Below are 20293 nucleotides of genomic sequence, written 5' to 3'. Positions count from 1 at the left end.
CTACCTTCTAGGTTTCGTTAGCCAACTAACTTGTCACTGAATAAAACTAACAAAAACTAAGTATGCTACATTAGGAAGTGTTTTTATGAAAGTGTTTCTAAAGGATATTATTAATTTTTAATCTCCTCTGTTTTCAAATTGGGAATGCTTTAATACTGTGAAAAATCACTTAAAAGAAGACATGCTTTATAGTCCTCAAAAATACAGAACATACTTTATCTTCTAACTTCTACATGCAACCTAAAGGGAAAAACCAGAGAAATATTCTTTACTTACTCATTGAGTAAGTCTAAACACTGTACTATATAGTCTAAATCTGAATTCCTCAAAAGAAAACTATCCCTAAAAAGAAAACTATCACACTTCTATAATATGACAAATGAGTATTAAAATTTAAGGTACAAGATAAAAGAAATATACTTCAGAGGTGCGTGAGAGGGAGGAAGGGCTTCCTTTGTGGTTCAAAGGTGAAGAATCTGCCTGCAATGCAGGAGGCTTGAGTTCAATCCCTGGACTGGGAAGATCCCCTGGAGAAGAGAATGGCTACCCACTCCAGTATCCTTGCCTGGGAAACCCCATGGAAAGAGGAGCCTGTGGGCTACAGTCCATGGGGCTGCAAAGAGTCGGACACAACTGAAGCGACCAACACACACGAAAGGGAAGAAACAACTATTCTACTATGTAAATATCTATTTCATATAAGTAATGTACATATTCAGAATGTTTAGTTAATTCTAAAAATTAGGCAGACTCCTGCTAAGGTTTTACAAAGACAACTTAACTTCATACACTCGAATAATTCACAGAGTAGAAAAAGGAAAGGAAGATACAAACTAAGCTTGAAGGCAGTGAATGATACTTTGTAAATATGGCAGCCCTTCTTTAAAAAAAAAAAAATTACTTTGGGGCTATTTTGAGATAAAAAGTATTTCTTCCTGAGGATTTCTGGGCATTGATAACTAATGACCCACAGAACTTTACACAAGTCACTCAGTCAAATATAATAAAAGTAATTAGAGTACCACACTGAAAGCAATATGTATTCATTTTCTGAGAGGAAACTACCTCTCAGAACTTCAACCTGTAGGAGCTTCAAGGACCTTTAAGGAGACCTTGCCTCCACCCCACCCCACTGCCACCCCTGAACATTCTGTTCACCCTGCCTATCTTTAGAGGCTTCTGAAGCAAGAAGGCAGGTGCTGCTTGAGGAATCCACGTTTTGGATTTGCTAACCAACTACTGCTAGACAGCTAACAACCATCATCAAGTAAAATCTATTTTATTTTCTATTTCTGGCCATAATAAAAATATTTCTAAAAAGCAGTCTGTTAAAAAAAAAAAAAAAACAACTATTCAGAAAAGACCATCACCAGGTTCATGACAAGCACAGAGGCAGTGCAAAAATTTCTTCATCAGCTACAGACCACGGGGCTCAAATTCCTCTGCCAGACCCATTTTCTGTGACAGCAAGGAAGACACAGAAGTACACAAGCATGGAAGTTCCCTCCTCAAGAAAAGGGAAGAAATCTGAAAAGCAAATCTGTATCAAGTATTATTAAAAAATGGAATAACTACTAAGACAGGTTCAGATTAAAACAGTTGCCACCTCGTTATCTCACTGGCGTGGCTAGAATTTTATGCAAACCTGTTTTGGTGTAGAGATGACCTTGGGACTTTCAGATTCCCTGAGTTTAACTCAACACTTCTGAACACCAGGGTGGGGTACTCCAGCCGGCCTGCCTGAAGCCGGGGAGCGGTGGCTGGCGTGGAATGATAAGCAGTCAGCCAGAAGAGCAGAGCAAGGGGCTAAAGGTTGATCAGCAGCAAGTAACGCTTCATTATTTAATTTTCTGACCACAGGCACCATCAAGTAATACTTTTTACTTTTGTTGAACAGGTTCACAGAGACAGCTGAGTGAGTGAGTGAGTGAGTGAGTGAGTGAGTGACTGGAGGGGTGTGTGTGTGTGTGTGTGTCCTGAAGAGTCAGAAGCCATTCCCCTTCACTGTTCTACTTCATGCAACTCCTCAGAAGTACACAAACGCCTGGCTTAGCCTCGTCTTTTCAGTTAACCACCTATGAAGGTTTTTAAAAGGAAGAGAAAAAAAAAAAAAAGCTTAGGATTAAAGAGCAACTCTGCGAAGCTACAGGTTTCTGCAAGGGGACAGAGATAGTAAGGCCAGACATAAATGAGTGTTCAGCACAGAGGTCTGCTGCTTGCTACCCGGAGTTACCAGAGAAACAAGGCTGCCTTTGGGCACCTAAAACTAGTCCGACCTGCTGTAGCAGTTGCGCAGTCGGCCCGGCGCTGTCCCCGCTCACCTCCCTCCGGCCCCCGCCCCACGCATCCGCAGGGCTCACTCCACTCGGGGCGGCGCCGGGCGGGCACACTCGGCCCTGGTTCTGCTGTCCCTGCTCAGGGGCAGGCCCAGCTCTGGACACACGGGCGTGCAAGTGTGAGAGGAGGCCAGACGAGACAGCACATGCCGACTCCATTCTGAACTGAAAGCTGCAGTGGGTGCAGAACACGGCTTCTGTGCTCCCGGGTTGCTAAGACAGATACACCAAATTGTGGGACTGGCTGCTGGGACTCCAGGCAGGGATTCCCCTTTAAGTTCAGAGGAGGGACGGGAGGCCCTGAGAGGAGACGATGGAGGCTTTCTAGCTCCTGGGGCCCTCTGACCACAAAGAGAGCCGAATTCCCTTCCAAAAGGGAGTTTTCATTGTCTGTCTGGGGTGCTTGTTGAAATGACATGCATCTGTTTTGTCCTATGAGCAATCATATGTTTGCAAAGATATTCTTATGTTTTTATTTTCCAATTTCTATTTCAAAGAAAATTTTTAGACAGCCAAGCATGTTTTGTTTGTCTCATGATCTTCAAGGAAAAAAAAAAAAAAAAGGCCAACAAGGCGTCCATTTATTACCCAGAATAGGAATGTCGTCTTTTTGGCCTGACATATGCCATTCACAGATTCATACAAAGAATGAACTGCCACACAGTGCGCACAGGGGAAGACACTGCTCCACACAAGGAGTGACGGGCGCTCTGGGGGACAGTGCCGCTCACAGGGCTGCCCCGCATCTGTACAGAGGGCAGAAGTTTGCCCTTAACGCCAACTGCGCTGGCCACTGGAGACAATCATTTTGTTTAAGAGATATGCCAACTCTGGTGAGCTGCTCTTTCCTTCAAGAATATTAGAGCTAACTATATGTAAAGTAGATAACCAGTGGAATTCGCTGTAAGACACAGGGAGCTCAGTTGGGGGCTCTGTGACAACCTAGAGGGGTGGGATGGGGTGGGAGGTGGGATGGGGGTTCAAGAGGGAGGGGACGTATGTGTTCCTGCCACAGGCTGATTCATGCCGGGTATGGCAGAGACCAGCACCAACATTGTAAAGCAATTATCCTCCAAGTGGAAATACATTTTAAAAAAAGATTATTAGAATTAAATTAAATATCCACACATTTCTTTAAGCAGGAGTCCTAGCTTGGGGGTTTCTGTCGACTGTTAAAGGAATAATTATTAAAAGTTGGTAGAAAAGACATGATTTGTGCTTATTCGATGGCCACCGCATTTTTAGATGATCCTCTTCTGCTGGTCAGTGCTGATTAATGGAAAGACCGTGAAGGTGGGCGTTACCCTTATTTCAAGGCAATTTTCACTTAAAACTGGAGCTTGCCCTCTGGTGCCTTGAGCATAGACCTGATCTTTGCACTCAGTAATCAGAGACACCTCTCTCTCCTCTCTCTTCCCCTACGCCACCCCTGCTTTGCCAAGAAACTACTGCAACTATAGCCATTTCCTACAGGATAGGCTGTAACAGTAAATATGAAATTTCTGTAGCAATGGTTTTAAAAAATTCTACAAGTGAGTTAAGAGTTCATACTCCAAAATATCATATTAACCTACACATTTTTAAAGTCTATGTTACAATACTAACAAAGTTGTCTTGATTTTTTTTTATATAAATAAAATACAAAATAAAACTTCATGCTTTTATTAGTATTTGTTTTTTAACAAGAAATCACAGCAAAAGATACTTCTAAAAGTTTCTGTTGTAGTTTTTGTATCTATTAATAGTTAAAGTGTAAAATATTTTGACTATGGGCAAACTTTTACTATAACTTATTACCGATAATTTGAAGTATGCTTTTATTTTTATTTTCTTCGTCAGTTTAATTTTTGACAGAAAAAAAATCTTGATTTGTACATATGTACATTTGTATCTTTAATGTCCCCTTATATGTTTTTTATCTATTTTGTGTGTGTGCACCTTTCTAAGTAGTGTTGCAACTCATTCTGCCATTGGAACACTGTTTAAAATAGCATATGCCAGAAGCTATCAGCAGCTACACAAATTTGAGTTTTAAAATATCAAAATAAATACCATTTAACTATGCTCATTATTAATAATTTAGTGCATGGCAACTGGGTAAAGTTTATATTTCAGCTTCTCAATTAAATAAAAGGCTTTCAAGGGGACAATTCCACAAACAGAAGTCTGAAGAGTTTCTAAATGTGAGCTAATATCCCTTTCTTAGTTTTTTAAGGGAAACAGGTCCGAGCAGCTGTTACCTAAGAAGCTGTGACATTCGTCTGACAATAAAACTGTTCCCTAGGACATTCATATCCTACACTTGGTTGGTATTATAAAATTTAAGTCTCCTATCTATTGTAATTACCCAAGGAACAGAGTTGAATGTTTTAAAAAAAAAAAAAGAAAAAGACTGTCCGATCCACTTCATAAGATTTCTCACCTGAGAGCAACATGGTTATGCACATTTTAATTAGGAGGAGGGGAAAGAAATAAAGTTATTTTAAAGGGTTCCAAACTTGATGAACAACATAAACAACTTTACATTAACATATAATATCTCTAAGTAAATCAACAAAGTTAAAGGCAAACTTCCTAACATTTATCTCTCTCTCTCTTTTTTTTCCACGAAGAAATAGCTGAAATGAACAGCAAAGTGGAAATCCACGAACAAGCTCTTCTTGCTCGTGCCAGAAGCTGAGATCTCAGGATGGGTATTTTCATCCTCAGAGCACACCCTACACTCAAATCAGAATAGACTGCTATAAAAAGGGGGAGGAGTGGGAGGAGCTCCAGGGGTTAGTTATGGCTTCTGGGTAGCTGAACAACTAGCCCCCGCCCTTAGCCCCCCATCAGCAAAACAACCCAGAGGCTCTCAGGTGGACTGTCCTCCAGGGGTTGAGTGGAGCCAAGAGCCCACTTCACTCTTGTCAGAGACTCCTCTCTAATTATAAAAGGCTACTTTGAACACTTAAGGCCTCAGGGATCTGATTGGCTAGTACAACTTCTAGGCTCTTTACACACGTTATGGACATTTCTTAACATATATTGAGAAACCACAAAGCATATTTCATGAACAAAGCTTGAAAACATTTACTATCTTCCTTAAGACCAAAGGAGGCTGTCCAGCTTGATTCAAATGAAAACTGGTACAGTCTGAGACTGGATGTCTCACCTTGCTGATTGCCCTTCCTCATTAAGTGCCTGTAAAAACTTACTCTCCACCTCCTGAAACATCCTGAAACTAACCAGCTTCGGAGCAAAAAGTTATTCTAAGACAATGATGCCTAATCTTTTTGCGAAATTTAAGGCTAAACACAGAATTCTACTCCCATCTCAATCTATTACTATTATTTCTGCTAAAAGTAAGGTAACTGCTGGCCAAGGCGGGGGGAGGGGAGGGAATTTATGATTTTCTCTCGATGCAGGGGCGCTCTGACAGCACCACGTCTTGGTACAAAGTCCAGGGCCTGGGACAGCTGGCTCCCCTCGGCCCCCTCCCTCTCAGTCATAGGCGGTCACCACTAAGATGACTTGTAGATTTCTAACTTAAAAAACCAATGAGACATCAAGTTTAACAAACATACACATTCAAAATCAATTCACTTGGGCACCGGCGAAAAGAGAGCGGAGAGGGATGTTTCTAAGCTAAAACACAGGGCAACTCACAGAAATACACTAAAGCAAGCTGGATGCAAACCCGGCCACAGGACTGAAAAGTGAAGCAGCCGTCGCGCCAGCAATACGAGTCTTAAAAAAAAAAAAGTCTCGCACGTTCACAACAACACAACCGCCACAACACGCACACAGATCCCAGCTGTAAAAGCGACAGCTCCGAGCTCCCTCCGCCCCACCGTTGGGCTCTGGTTAGCTCCCGACCCCCTCCTGACCCCGGTCCGTGACTGCCCGTCCCCTGCCCTTCCCCCAGCAGATCTGCCCGAGAACGCCGGGGGTCCCTGGCGCCGGCCCCGGGGGTCCAAGAGCGCGGGGCCGGGGAGCAGCAGGAGGGAGTGCTCCTCCCGGTACCTGCTCCAGCCCAGGTCCCTCTCGCCGAGGCTCCCGCGACCCTCGCGGCCGCCCGGGCCCCTCCTCCGCCCTCCAGGCTCACCCGGCCCTGGCCAGGTCCCAACGCTGCCCCCACCCACCCGGAGCTCCGCGCATCCGAGAATCCCCTCCAAGCCGGCGCCGGGAGAACTTACCACATGCAGCTCCACCTGGGAACTAGCACATCGGGAGGGGTTTCTGCCCACTCCTCAAGCTACTCCCGCTCCATGCGGAATCCCCCGCTCCGGGGGCCCGAGGGTGGCGCCGGGGAGCGGGCAGGAGGCGAGACCGAAGCTAAGACTCCGCCGTCCTCTGCCTGCGCGCTCGGAGCATTATACAATGGTGGAGGAGGAGGCGGCGGCGGCGGCAGGCAGCGGAGGAGGAAGCCGGAGGCGGGCGGAGGGGGCGCCCTGACCGAGCGAGCGGCAGCCAGCGCTCCAGCACTCGCTGTGCAGGAGTGACGTGCGGCCAGCGAGCCTCCCGCGAGCTCCGGGCCTCGGGCTCAGCAGGCCCCGCCCTCGGCCTGCCCCGCCCCCTCGACCGCTAGGCCCCGCCCCCTCGACCGGGCCCCGCCCCCTCCCCCGGCGGTCCCGGGAGGCGCGATAAATGCTGAGCGGGGCCCCGGCCGCCCCAGGAGCAGGAAGGGGCAGGCGGAGCACGCGAGACGCCGGGTGGCAACGCCGCCCACGGCTCCCTTCCCAGCCGGCGCGCCCTTGATTTTCTTAAGGAAAAGCTTAAAGAGAAGGGGAGAGGAAACGAGACACTCCGGCCAGGGGACCACAACTAACCACCAATAATCCCCTCAGACCACTCATGCAAATGACGGAGCCGCTAGTGACAAAGGCGGCAGCGAGTGCCGCGCGCGCACAGCCCGCTGAGTCGCGCGACCGCAAATATGACAAGCATCTCAGCTATTCTGCAACTTGGGGCCGGTTAGCCGGGCAGGCAGGGTCCCGGGGCCGAGGGGCGGGGGTGGATGAGGAAAGAGAAAAATCCGACCCCGGGGCGCGGTATCCACGCTGCCCGCTGGGTTTTCGAGACAGGCGTCCCGGGAGGGCGGGGGCCGCGCGTCCGCAGCTGAGACGCTCTCCGATGCCTGCGTCTCCGGACAGAAGAGTGGCCCTCGGAGTGTCCGAGGGGCGGGATGGGAGCTCCGGCTGGAGGTGGGGACAAATTCCCCTGGAGTGCTGTGTCCTCAGCCCAACACTTGAAATGGGTCACCAAGTCCAGAGTACTTTATCGGAACAGGACTGAAACGACTTTGCAGCCTTCGTGGCAGGCTTCGGCCGCGGTGCAAACCCGGCAGAGCCCACGCAGGTAGGGACGCCTGGCTTGGAGACGCAGGGGGTACCTAGGCGCAGTTTCACAGCGATAGCCTTTTCCTTCTCCTTAAGAAGTTCTGCTTTGAACTACTTATATTTATCAGGGAAATTTATACTAGTTTTGGGAGGCTTGCGTGTGTGGTGTAAATTTAAAAATCCTAGGACAGGAGACCTCCCCTGGAAAATTAATGATTATTTTAAAAATTACATGCGCATTCAGTTTAAAGATGTTACCAAAAGGAATTCAGGCACCTTGAAATTTTGGTTGCCACCCCAATCAATATCGTCTCAGATCTCTTTGGAGTTTAATGCTCCACTATACTAGTTATATTTAAGGGTAATAAAGCTTTAAGACCTAACATAAAGGTGATATAAGTCGTTAACATCAAGACAAGTTGAGACCTATCGGAACTGTTCAGTAATGATTTGTTATCAATCAGATTGAGGATATTATTGAAATTAAACCTGGGCTAAAATGTTGGTAGAGAAGAAAATGTTTCTAGTTTTATCTTGAAAGGGAATGAAAAAGATTTTTTACTGGACTCTGGATATAATCAAAAGGTTACACAAATTTTTCTTTTTTAAGTATAGCCAGTGCTAAAAGCTAGTGATTTATGGATATCTTTGGAAAATTTCATTACAATGGCATTCCAAATTACTCATCGTGGAAGTCGTGCTTGGGGCCCTCAGCACATCCTGCTCAGTTTGTGCCTAAGTGGTACAGTATTCACAAACATTTTGCCATGAGACCAAGATATTTTTCATTTCCAGAATTCTCCCTTTCAGAGAGGACACTACTAACAGATTCTGAACAACCCATTCACTTTAAAGAGAAGCCATTGAAATAGAAGCTGCAATAATCCTGTGATATCTCTGTAGTGGAGGCCAGAGGCTCTCTTGAATTTAAAATAAATTTAAACTGTTATTCATAAATTAAAGTGAGCAGCAAGTTAGACTTGCATAATTTTTGTGACACTTGGATATTTTCTAGCAAATGAATTACTGGAAGAACTAAAGATCAAAGTGACAATTTTTGTGTCTCCAGAGTGGACGCATGATTTTGCTAAAGCACGAATTCTGTGTGCGCTCAGTAAAGGTCTGAGTTCTAAGGAAAGCAATCTTGAGTTCTGGGGTAAAATATTTTTCACCTTCCCACACTTTTGAAGGTAAATGCCTTATCATTTTATATATGTTATATACAGGTATCTACGTTATATATGTGTCCCACTTCCCCTACTTTGAGATTCTGGCATCTTTTACCAAGAAGTCAAAGCATGAAGTGGCCATTTGAACACCTGCTCATGTGGTCCCTCACCAGGTGGTACACAGTCCCTTCTCCTAGGGCCGAGTCCCCCACAGCCCAGCACAGCAATTCCTGCCTGACCCTGGGAATCCAACTCCATGAGGCTAAGGAAAGGCCCTCCCAGAGCTTTTGAAGTCAACTCCCTTTAGTATGCATGATTTAAAAAAAAAAAAAAAAATTGTTTATTCCTAGCAAATGAACAAGAAATGCTTAGTGAACACGTAAGTGTGGTTTTCACACTTTCACTCTCTGGGACACTTAAAAGCCCATTTAAAATAATCCTACCCTCAGGATTTAGAGTTTCTCCCTCTCACTTGCACATACAAGAAATTAGGCCAGTCATCCACATTTAACTATCAGGAACATATCTGTTTAGGGAGAAAAGAAACACTGCTCTTGTAAGTATAGGGTGATGGTAATTTTTAAAAATACTCATGAGTTTAATTTCAGAGAGGTACTTCTCAACATTGCTTTGTGGTTCTGGGTACTAGTTTGCACTTCACTGCTTCTCTTGAAAGTTTCTGTACCCTCACATCTTGCAAACGACTAGATGACTGCACTAACTGAAGGCCACTTTTAGCACTTAATTAATATGCACCAAAGAACTGACACAAGGACAAGCTAGCTATATAAACTGAGAAAGACTTCACAGCAGTTTTCAAACTTACCCTCTCTCATTATGTTTTATCTTTCAAATTTCACAAGAAATACTGGTCATAATCATCCATCTATATACCCTGGAAATACTGACCTTACACACCCCCCCATAAATGTTTCAGTTATTAAACACAATAATATAGCCAGCTGGGTTAAATCATCTTTTCATAGAAAATACAGAGAGTCTAACTGAATGTGGACTTCCCATTCACTGATCACTAAAATCTATTAATAAATCTTCAAAATAAAGTCTGGAAGTCCCAAATCACCTAACTGATTATCAGAGAGTTGACACAGGATAGGATGACTAGGAAAACTAATGAACACTCTCACAAAGACAGCACAAACAGGTTCAGTACTTTTCAGCCACTAGCAAGTTAAAACTTGACGGTACCAAAGGAGCTGGTTAACTCATTTGCCTCTGCAAAATCTTCTCCATCTCTTTGCCCAGCTCTTCACGTCAGGCTTTCTCCTGCCTGTCCTTGCAGTCATGCTTCACAAGAACAGAGCTTCAACTCCAGTGAAGAGCCACTCTTGCAGTTTCCCTCACTGTTACTAGGCTGCTTTGCAAGGATGGCCCCTTGTGTTCTGAGAAAGAGTCATTTTCCTGTGAGTGAACACACCTTTTTCTCTTTTAAAGATCTGACAATATTTAAATCCTAATTTAGAACAAAATCTTAATGATGATATTGGAATAAGACGCTCTTGAAACTCTTTTCTTTTTTCTGGTATCTTTGATTAGTCCCTTCTATTTCTAGACGAGGTGGCTTCTGTTGAGCATGAGCTTCCTCCCTACTTCACTGGCCACTATTTCCTGGTAAAATCCTCTGATAAATGGAGTGGCTCTCCTTAGACACTCCGGCTTTAGCTTTCATCTTCTCTCAGCTGGAAAGAGAAAGCCTTCCCTGGTGACAGTTCTTCAGTGCTCCCTTCCTGCCAGATGCTGCTCCTCCATGGCTGGTGGGTACTCCTCAAAAACCTCTCTCCTTGTCCTCAGTTCCCCAGACAGCACTACCTTTCTGGCCTCTACATGCTGGCCTATCTGCATGTTGACCCTGGACTTCCTGTCCATAAACCATGCTCCCTTCTAGAGCAATTCACCTTCTTTTCAAGGTACCTGGCACTTCTGGCTTCCCTAGAAAACTTGTATGAATGTTAGAAATTGTGCAGCTTCCAGACCATCCTTGTTCCTGGGGCCAAGCCTGATAAGAGGAAGAGTTCTGGAGTAGGAGTTTGAAGATCTTGTACAAATTAATCACTATGACTGATCACTGACTTTTTAGTTTCTTAATCTGCCATGTCACAGATTTAGGATTAGCACTGGTTCTGGTGAAAAGAGCACATGTGATTGGTCAGAAGATCTCAAGTGTAGTTCTTCAACCACAGTCAGCAAGGAAGCTGAATCAGGGCCTTCCCATCTTGAGGGCTGTGTCCACCTCCCGCCAGATGAGGCACTAGGGCCCAAAGGTTCCTGTAGCCCCTTCCCAGAGCTAAGAGTCTATGAAAAGGTGGCTACAATGGGGACTACCTTCACAGAGGAGTTTGAAAGAATATAAAACCAACTTCACATCCTATTTTCTGTGACACACATTCTCATATCTGTTGTAGAAATGATCTAAGATTGTGTACCTTTAAATCACCTATGAGTAAAGAGGTCATTTAAGAGAAGTAGGGTGATTTGGGGAGTGTAAATAACATATTTAAGCCACTTTTTGAAGTCCCAGATATAAAACTTCTACTTTAAGAAGTGAGAAAAAGGTCAAAGCTTTAATGTGTATAGATGCCCAGGAAACACCTCTGACTTCAGACTATGAAGTATGATACTATGAAGTATCATTAAAAATAAACATGTGGGCAGAGAACACAGTTTAAATGGGAACAGTGCAAAAGACAAAAAAAATGAATGACTGCTTTGCCACTGTGAATTTTTATTGGTTTTCTGGAGGAGAAGGAACACTTAAGCAAGACTTTATCTTTTCGTCACCAATGCACAATTGTTCTTTAAAGACATGTTGCCAAAATAAACAAGACTTTTCCAAAATTATCTAACTGTCCAATAATATTTGCTTTAAATTGAAAAAATATATATTTTAAATTAAAATATTTTTACACTTAAAATTTCAGAAAGGCAAAGTGAAAGCCGAGTACAAAGAAACCAAGGTAAACTATTCAGATAAACAGCAATGTTACATTAGATACATTTGTGCAACTCGTCAATGGTTTTCCTAAACATGCTTTAAATATTGAAGGTTATCTTTCTAAGTAATATTTATTTCAAAACTGCTGTCTTTAGAGAAGTCTTGTTTGAGGTGAATGAAACTCCTTAAATGGTCAATTATCAGAGAAACTGGCTTTTAAGGAGAAAATAATAGTGTGAATGAGCTATATGTAACTTCCCTTTTTGAAAACAGAAGTTGAATCTGTAACACCAAATTTAGAAAGGAGAGTGGATGGCAGCAAATACCACGAGAATATCATCTATAGCATTGACGCCCACTGCCGTTCTGTTCTGTTACAAATAATGTACTCTCCACAAACTTGAGTTTGCTCAAACAATGCATGTATTTAGTTGTTCCTAAAGATGATTCTTTTAAAAGAAAAATATACATATGAAAGAGTCATGTCAAATTAAAAAAAAAACAAAACTCATTGAAAAAGTGTCAGATTCCCTGAAAAAGTGTCGGATTCCTTGGCTACGGTGATTCATTTGGCTTCATTACACAGAGGGCAGCATAGGACACACTGGGACAGCTGATAAACAGCTTCTGTGGGAATAGTAATGGCAATTTTAACATCATTTGTATTTCTGTTTACTTTTCTTTAAAAAATTAAAGCCCAAATTATAAAAGGTTGAAAAGAATTTTGATGAATCATTCATTTTCAATCAATCCTAATTTGTTACCACTTTAGAACTGTTAGACATCATGCTTTCAGTTTTAGTGATTTTAAAAAAAAGCTCTAGAGATAAAGACTCCAGAATTACTATTTCCACATTACAACCAAAAATGAAAAGTGAGAAAATAAAAACCTTTCCAAAAGTTTATCAGATGAAAAGAGTTAATGGAGAGCCACACCATTTATGGACAAGAATACTTGAAATACTATTCAAGTCTCCCCAAAACGCATCAATAAGTTAAATGTGATTCCAACTTAAATCCCAATGCTCCCCTCCCCCCGCCCATGGAACTTAAGCAAATCCAGAAATCATCTGGAATAACAAATGACAAAAGATAGCTTTAATAAGTTTAAATAACAAGATGGGGGATGTGGCCTAACAGATATCAAGGCTTATTAAAAAGTTCTAGTAATTAAAACAGAGTGGTGCTGGCAAGAGATAAATAGAACAGCATCAAGAGTGCAGAAACGGAACCACACATATGTGTAAGCATAAAGTATGACAGAGCTGATCAGTGGGAAAGAATAGGCTATTCAATAAATGAGTAAAGGTCACCCGGTTACCTCCATGAAAACTAAAATTAGGTACCTCAGATTTTTTTAGAAAAAATATTTCAGGTGGACTAATGTCTAAATATGTGAAACAAAACTTAAAAACATTTAGGAGAGAATACACGAAAATGATTTATGGGCTCAGAATAAGGAATGTGTGATTATTCTGTCGCTTAAGATTCATTCTCTTCTTTGCTCTGTGCCTGGAAATGTTGATCCCTAGCACCTTTGCCAACCAGCTTCCAGCTGGATTCCTCAACAGAAAGAGACCAGTGGGTCAGAGGGGAGAGAGGTTGGTTGGGCTGCCCTGCTCCTTCCTACTTTGGGCTCCTGTTACAGCAGGACCACATAGCCACAGTTTCTGCAGGTGGCCCTTTCTCCAGGGCACTCACTCTCATAGATTCTAGCAACACCATTTCCTCCCCTTTCCCCTGTAGACCTGAGGATAGTAAGATCTAAGTTCTTGGTCTTCCGTGCTTCAAGTTTTGTCACATCTCTGTCAAAAGTCCCATCATTTATGTCTCTTTAGTTGAATCATTTGAGTGGAATACTGTTTCCTGCTGAGACTTTGAGTATTAAGAAGCAAAATGGCCAGGGCCTTCTCTGGCGGTCTAGTAGTTAAGACTTCATGATTCTAATGCAGGGGGCGTGGGTTCAGTCCGTGGTTGGGGAACTAAGATCCCACGTGCCACCTGGCACAGTCAAAAACAGAAGAAAAGAAATAAGACAGCCAATGCACAAACTATAAAGAAAAAGACCAATAACTTGGATTATATTAAAAATTAAACATCCATTAAAAAAAATACAATATAAACAAGATAAAGACAAGTGAAAGACTGTTGAGTGATGGTATATAATTCATATAATCAACAAAAGATTAGAAGTAAAAAAGAACTCCAAGTCAGTTTTTTTTTTTTAAATATAAAACCAACAGAAAAATGGATAAAAAGAGGAAACTCAAATATCCAACAAACGTTGAAGAGATACTCAATCTCCTCAGTTTATAGGAAAAATGCAAATTATAAAAGGTTAGTTCACAGCTCTCCACTTGACCACTTTGGAGATAATGTGGATATGCACACACCCTGCCCACATACCTGCAGTCTTTCTCCATGAGGGTTCCATGAGAAAATAAGCCCTATAGAAAAGAATTCAAGTGACTATTTCCTCAATTCTCCCAAGGGTGGTATAAAGGTAAGAACCAGTGGTTGCTGGTAAATGTTTAACAACTGGCTGGGGTGGGGGTGGGGGTGGAGAATGGGGAAAGAAGGAAAGAAGCCTTTTTTGAAGCATTTGCTGATTTCTGTGGTGTAAATACCCCACAAGGGCTGATTTCAAACCTCCCCACTGAACTCAAGCATTACAAAGAGATTGGTGTGATCGCTCTTAGGAGCAGGTATCAGTCTCCAGCTCTAGCCCCAAACGTGAACCATTCTAGACTTAGAGGACAGGAGACAATTCATTACATACAATAGATGCCTTAGGATGCGTTGCATGCGTGCTTAGTCACCCAGTCATGTCTGACTCTTTGCAACCCCATGAACTGCACCCCACCAGGTCTTCTGTCCATGAGGATTCTCCAGGCAAGAATACTGGAGTAGGCTGCCATGCCCTCCTCTGCTTTAGGGTACTGGGGCTTAATTTTCTGGAGGAATTCTGGATGAGAAGGGCTAAATCTAGAGAGACTCTTGTTTTCATCCCCCATGGAGACACAGAAGAATGTTTAGAGTAGTTTTGCTTGTAATAGTTAAAGGAGAATTAATCAATACATTTGAAAGTTATGGTGGTTAAGAAGTACTAAGGTTACCAAATATCAACATGGTTAAATCTCAAAACAATGTTGAGTAAAATAAATCCAGTTGTAAAGTATGTACAGTATAATATCATTTATATAAAATACTTTAAAACATGCAAAACAATGTTATATATTGTTTACCAATACAGATGAATGCAATTATAGAATAAAAACATTGGAGACCAAAAATATTCAGGAAAGTGGTTAATTTTCATAAATGGAGGAGTACTGGAATCAGGGAGAGATACTACAAAGTTTAATTTCTTTGTTGAAAACATGAAAAGCAAATAAATATGTTGTAACAAACCACTTAAATGTATTGTTTTAGATTTCAAGATGTTAAAAAATACATTTTCTTCCCTTTCTTATGGTTCCCGTAAAATAGAACTTTGTAAGGTTTTTTCCCACAACTTCTAATATCTATTAATAAAGCAATGGGTAATATTTATATTTCATTATTTAACTTCATTATTTCAGTAATGACCTAATTCCTTTTACTCATTTGATATGACTGGCAGACTATAGTCCATGGGATTGCAAAAAGTCAGACATAACTGAACACACATGCACATGCATACTGTCCTCCTCTCTCTCTCTTAATAACAGACTGCAAAACTCAATGACAGTGCTAGCATAACTGAAAGTTGTTAATAGGAAGCCCAACTGACAAGGCAAGTATAAGAGAATAATTGGTTTAAAGCCAGTATTTGGGGTGTATTTCTCACCTGTCAGGCCAACTTCTATCATGCTGCTGCTGCTGCTGCTAAGTCGCTTCAGTCCTGTCTGACTCTGTGAGACCCCATAGACGGCAGCCCACCAGGTTTCTCTGTCCCTGGGATTCTCCAGACAAGAACACTGGAGTGGGTTGCCATTTCCTTCTCCAATGCATGCATGCATCCTAAGTCACTTCAGTCGTGCCCAACTCTGTGCGATCCTACGGACAGCAGCCCACCCGTGCTAGAAAGGATAAAAGCTTCCTTACAAAATATGTAAGGCTTCCTGTTACTTTCTTACCGTGCATCTAGCCCTAAAAAGTGAAATCTTGTTTTGTTTTAAAAAGACAATGAAAACGCTCTTTCCTGGTGAACTATCTTCCACTGGGTGTTCGGTTGACCATTTCCTGCTACCCCAAATGCATTCTGATTCTCTCTTCTTTGTGTCCCTCCATGCAGGGTTATAGGAATAAAGCCCCCATCCCCTCTTAATCTCTGGGAAGGTGGTGCTCTCAGCGCATGGGTAGTGTAACTTTTTTTTTCAGAGACTGTCTTGAAATAAGCCTATGTTTTAAATACACACTTTTCTGCTCGCTAGCAGGCATTCTGAAGCTAGGTGGTTCTAAATAAAGAACTCTAGTCAACAACAGGAAATAACTCCCACAGAAAAAAGGGGCAGAATACAAACTCTCACCAACTCTTATACACAGCTCACAACGGCCTTTTGTTCCGTGCACATTAAGCCTGAAATCTTTACTTTTCAGAGCATGTTTGGGCCTTTGCAGAGCAATTAAACCTTCCTTTTCCTTTTGCTGCTGTCCCTGCCTTCTTCTCTCTGAGGAAGTTAACCTTACAACTGAACTTCTTACTATGAAGTAGCAGATCAGAAAACAGAACGGTTTCTCTTCGGAAACTTAACAATTTTTTCCTTAATGGAGCTTGGGGGGGGGGGGGGCGGGGGGGTGGAATCAACTCTCAGTGTAAAACTCACTTTTCCTTCTAATTGTTGATAACCCATCCGTTTAGGTTTATGGGTTGATATGATAGTGTCTTTGTTGACAGGTCCCAAAAGAATATTTTCACCTGCAATGTATGTTTCTAAATCTATCAACAAAGACACTATCATATCAACCCATAAACCTAAACGGATGGGTTATCAGCACTTTGCCAGTGACATTTCAGCAAATCAATGCATCTATAAGACACATATTGTATTCAAAGTCTCACATCTTGAGTCTGTAGTGAAAAAGAGGGAGAAAAACCTAGATCCCAAGCCAACTAAACAGAAAAAACATCTAAAGAATGGTTTTTAAAGTCTCAGTGACTGCTACTGGAACAGATTGGTGGCATTCAACTATAGTATAGCACAGGTACCCCAGACAAGAAAATTAGGCTGAGTAAAACAGCTTAAATATGACTGCAGACTAGTATTTCTTCCTCTCCTACACACTCAGCCTTGCCCTCTCTACTGGCTCCTTCCTGCAGTCAATAAATTACAGACTTGGTGTTCTCCCTCTTCACTTTTAAAACAAGAAAGAGTCCTCCCCTGCTTCAATGCTGCAGGAATGTTGGTGGCTCCTGGTGGCTCAGAGGTAAAGAATTCTGACAATGCAAGAGACCCAGGTTCGATCCGTGGGCTGGAAAGATCCCCTGGAGAAGGAAATGGCAACCGGCTCCAGTATTCTTCCCTGGGAAGTCTCATGTACAGAGACTAGAGAGCTACAGTTCATGGGGGGTTGCAAAGAATCGGACACGACTTAGCAACTAACAACAACTGCTGACTTTACCCTTCATGGTTTTAGATCCACCTACTTCCTCTGGCTTCACAAAAAAAATATATTGACCACCTCTGAAAAGAGCACCATTACTCCCTAAATGCCAAGCCAATGGAGACTTCTCAGTTCCTCACTGACTGAACACCTATCTATAGCATTTGACATTAATGACTGCCTCCAACCATTTATTTCAGTAACTCTGGTTGAACTCCTGGTTCTTATCTCTCTGGCTACTTGTTCCTTTGCTGGCTCCTCTTCCTCTTACCACCCTATAAACCTACAGGTCTTCACTTTAAAAAATAATCATCCCCTACTGCAATTTGACCAGAGAAGATTACAAAGGTGAGTGGATGATGGTGATGGTTGGTTAGGATATCGGAATCTTCATGAGGCAACTTCACCCACTCTCAGGGCATCTATATGCTAATGATTCACAAATCACTAATCACATTCTAGACCTTTCTCTTTGAGGTTCATATCTGAGCTTTATATAGAGAAAGACCATACATATATCCCAGTTTGTCAGGGTCATACCAAATTTATGCTTGTCCTCGCATAATTAGTAACAGCACCCTGTTTCAATCTCAGAAGTGTCCTAGGTTGAACAATATGTGTGCTAAGTTGCTTCAGTTGTGTCCAACTCTTTGCGACCCTATGGACTGTAGCCTGCCAGGCTCCTCTGTCCGTTGGATTCTCCAGGCAAGACTACTGGAGTGGGTTGTCATTTCCTTCTCCAGAATTGAACAATAATAGTATATAATTAGCCTATTTCTATCTCATTACCTATTAGATATTTTCACTGGGTAGTATAAAGGCATTTCCAACTCACAGCACATCTAAAATTGTCCTAATCTTATCCTCCTTAAACTTGTTCCTCCTTCTGAACGCTTAAATATGGTTAAGGTAGCAACAAGGTGGGTTTCCCTGGTGGCTCAGTGGTAAAGAATCCACCTGCCAATGCAGGAGATGAGGGTTTGATCCTTGGGTTGGAAAGATTCCCTGGAGCAACCCACTCCAGTATTCTTGCCTGGGAAATCCCACGGACAGAGGAGCCTGGTGGGCTACAGTCCATGGGGTCGCAAAAGAGTTGGACACAACTTAGTGATTAAACAACAACCACCAATAAGGTATCCCTGGTGTCTTAAGTTGGAAATCTAAGATTCTAAGTTTCTTCTCTCTCCCTTTGTCTCACATTTAACTAGACATAAAATCCTATCAATTTTCTCTCTTAAATGTTTTTCAAATATGTCCCCTCCTCTCCATTTCCCCACCACTGCCCTGGTCAAGGCCATATTATCTTCACTTTCATTATTGCAACAATCTATTTCCTGACTTCCAGTCCTAGATATTCTCCTCTAATCCATCTACACCACCTATGGCATGACAGGTAGCATGCCAGGTACAAGAAATGCAAAATGAACAAGAGATGCTCCCACTGAGTTCAGAGGGTAGACTAACTCATCACTGTGACACAGCGGGTTGCATGCTGACACAGACAGGCGTAGGGTGACGATGGATACACACGAGTGGCCACAGAGCCTGACCAGTGTGAAAACAGGGAGGCGGTGACGGATCTTAGGGTAAATGGTGGTTAGTTAAGGTCATTAAAGGCAGATGGAGCAGCAGAAATGGGAAGGTGAGAAACAGCACAGAACATGGGTGAGGATCTGAAGTGTAAATCGCAAGCAGGGAGTAGCAATAATCCAGACCAGAGAGTCTGACTGGGCACATCTAGGAAGGACTTGTATGCCACATTGAAGGGTCTGGCCTTTATATCCTGAAGGAGGGAGGGAGTCATTAAAAGACTTTCCATGGGAGAGAGGCACAATCTGATTTTTATTTTAGGATGTTAATTCCTCATCTATTCCAGAACTTGACAGAATGAGCGTAAAATTTATTAATAATAATCAACAAATGAAAAAATAAAATAAAATTTAAAGAATGTATTAAAAAGCTGTAATAACTAACAAAGTTGGGTTCTGGCAAAAGAAAAATAAAGATGGATCTGCACTGAAATACTTGAAACAGACCTTAGTATAAAGATTTAGTATATTCTAAAAATGGCATTGTTAGTGCAACAGTTAACAATTTAAGGTGAATAATGGATGTTAGAGTTTTGCCTCACACAATATGAAAAAACACAAGAGATTAACTAAATAATAAAATAATTTTTTAAAATGTAAGAGAACTAAAAAAATCACAGATGAATAAGTGATCTTAGAGGTAGACAAGATTTGTTTTCCAAACATAAAGCAAAAAAAGAACTATAAAATTAAAACAAATTATACTAAAAAACTATACATCAAGAAACACCATAAGCAAAATTAAAAGAAAAATGACAAACCTGGAAAAATATGTGCAAAGCAGATAACAAAGACTTAGTAACCTAGCCTAACCTAATTCTACGGCTCAGTTACACCAGTACTACAGTACATTAAGACACAATGAAACTAAATTAGACAAACTGGCAAAGGACACAAGCTGATGCTCAACAAAAGGAGGAAATGCAGGGAAAAAATGAGTACAAAGGCATCTAATCAAAGCAATACAAATTAGAAATATAATTGCCATACACCAAGCTGGCAAGTTAGATAAAACTGCTAACAATGTGACGGCACTTCACATCACTTCAATGTGGCGGACAGGTCGTCATAGCCACTGATGAAACTCTAAGTGAATTCAAACGGGAAGGCAGAGTTTGGGCATGTGTATCAAAAATTTCCTAGAAGGTCCATATCCTGTACTGTGGTCATCTCATTTCTAGGAATTTACCCCCATGGAACCAATCAGAGCTATGCATAAAGAATACATTCATCCAATACATATTTATTGCATGTCCACTGTGTCCTAGGTTCTAGGAGTTGAGAACGTGGCAGCAAACAAAACACACCCAAATCCCTGTTCTCATGGCTCTTACATCCC

The 20293-nt window shown here is 42.1% G+C and overlaps 1 protein-coding gene across 2 annotated transcripts in view; it reads right to left on the bottom strand.

The window, feature by feature from the left end:
• The window catches only part of SERTAD2 (SERTA domain containing 2), a 106156-nt gene that overhangs the window by 12052 nt on the left and 73811 nt on the right, over nt 1-20293 (bottom strand). Inside the window, exon 1 of one of the 2 annotated variants that reach the window (XM_065929052.1) lies at nt 6515-6795. The exons of the other annotated variant lie outside the window; for it this stretch is intronic. The gene's annotated coding sequence lies outside the window, so the exon portion shown is untranslated. Of the gene's footprint in view, nt 1-6514; nt 6796-20293 lie in introns of those variants that run through there. 2 annotated transcript variants of the gene reach the window in all.

This window comes from Muntiacus reevesi, chromosome 3 (assembly GCF_963930625.1).
Source record: "Muntiacus reevesi chromosome 3, mMunRee1.1, whole genome shotgun sequence".
NCBI lineage: Eukaryota > Metazoa > Chordata > Mammalia > Artiodactyla > Cervidae > Muntiacus > Muntiacus reevesi.
Note: the sequence above shows the minus strand (reverse complement) of the source record. Positions and strands in the feature narration are given on the sequence as shown.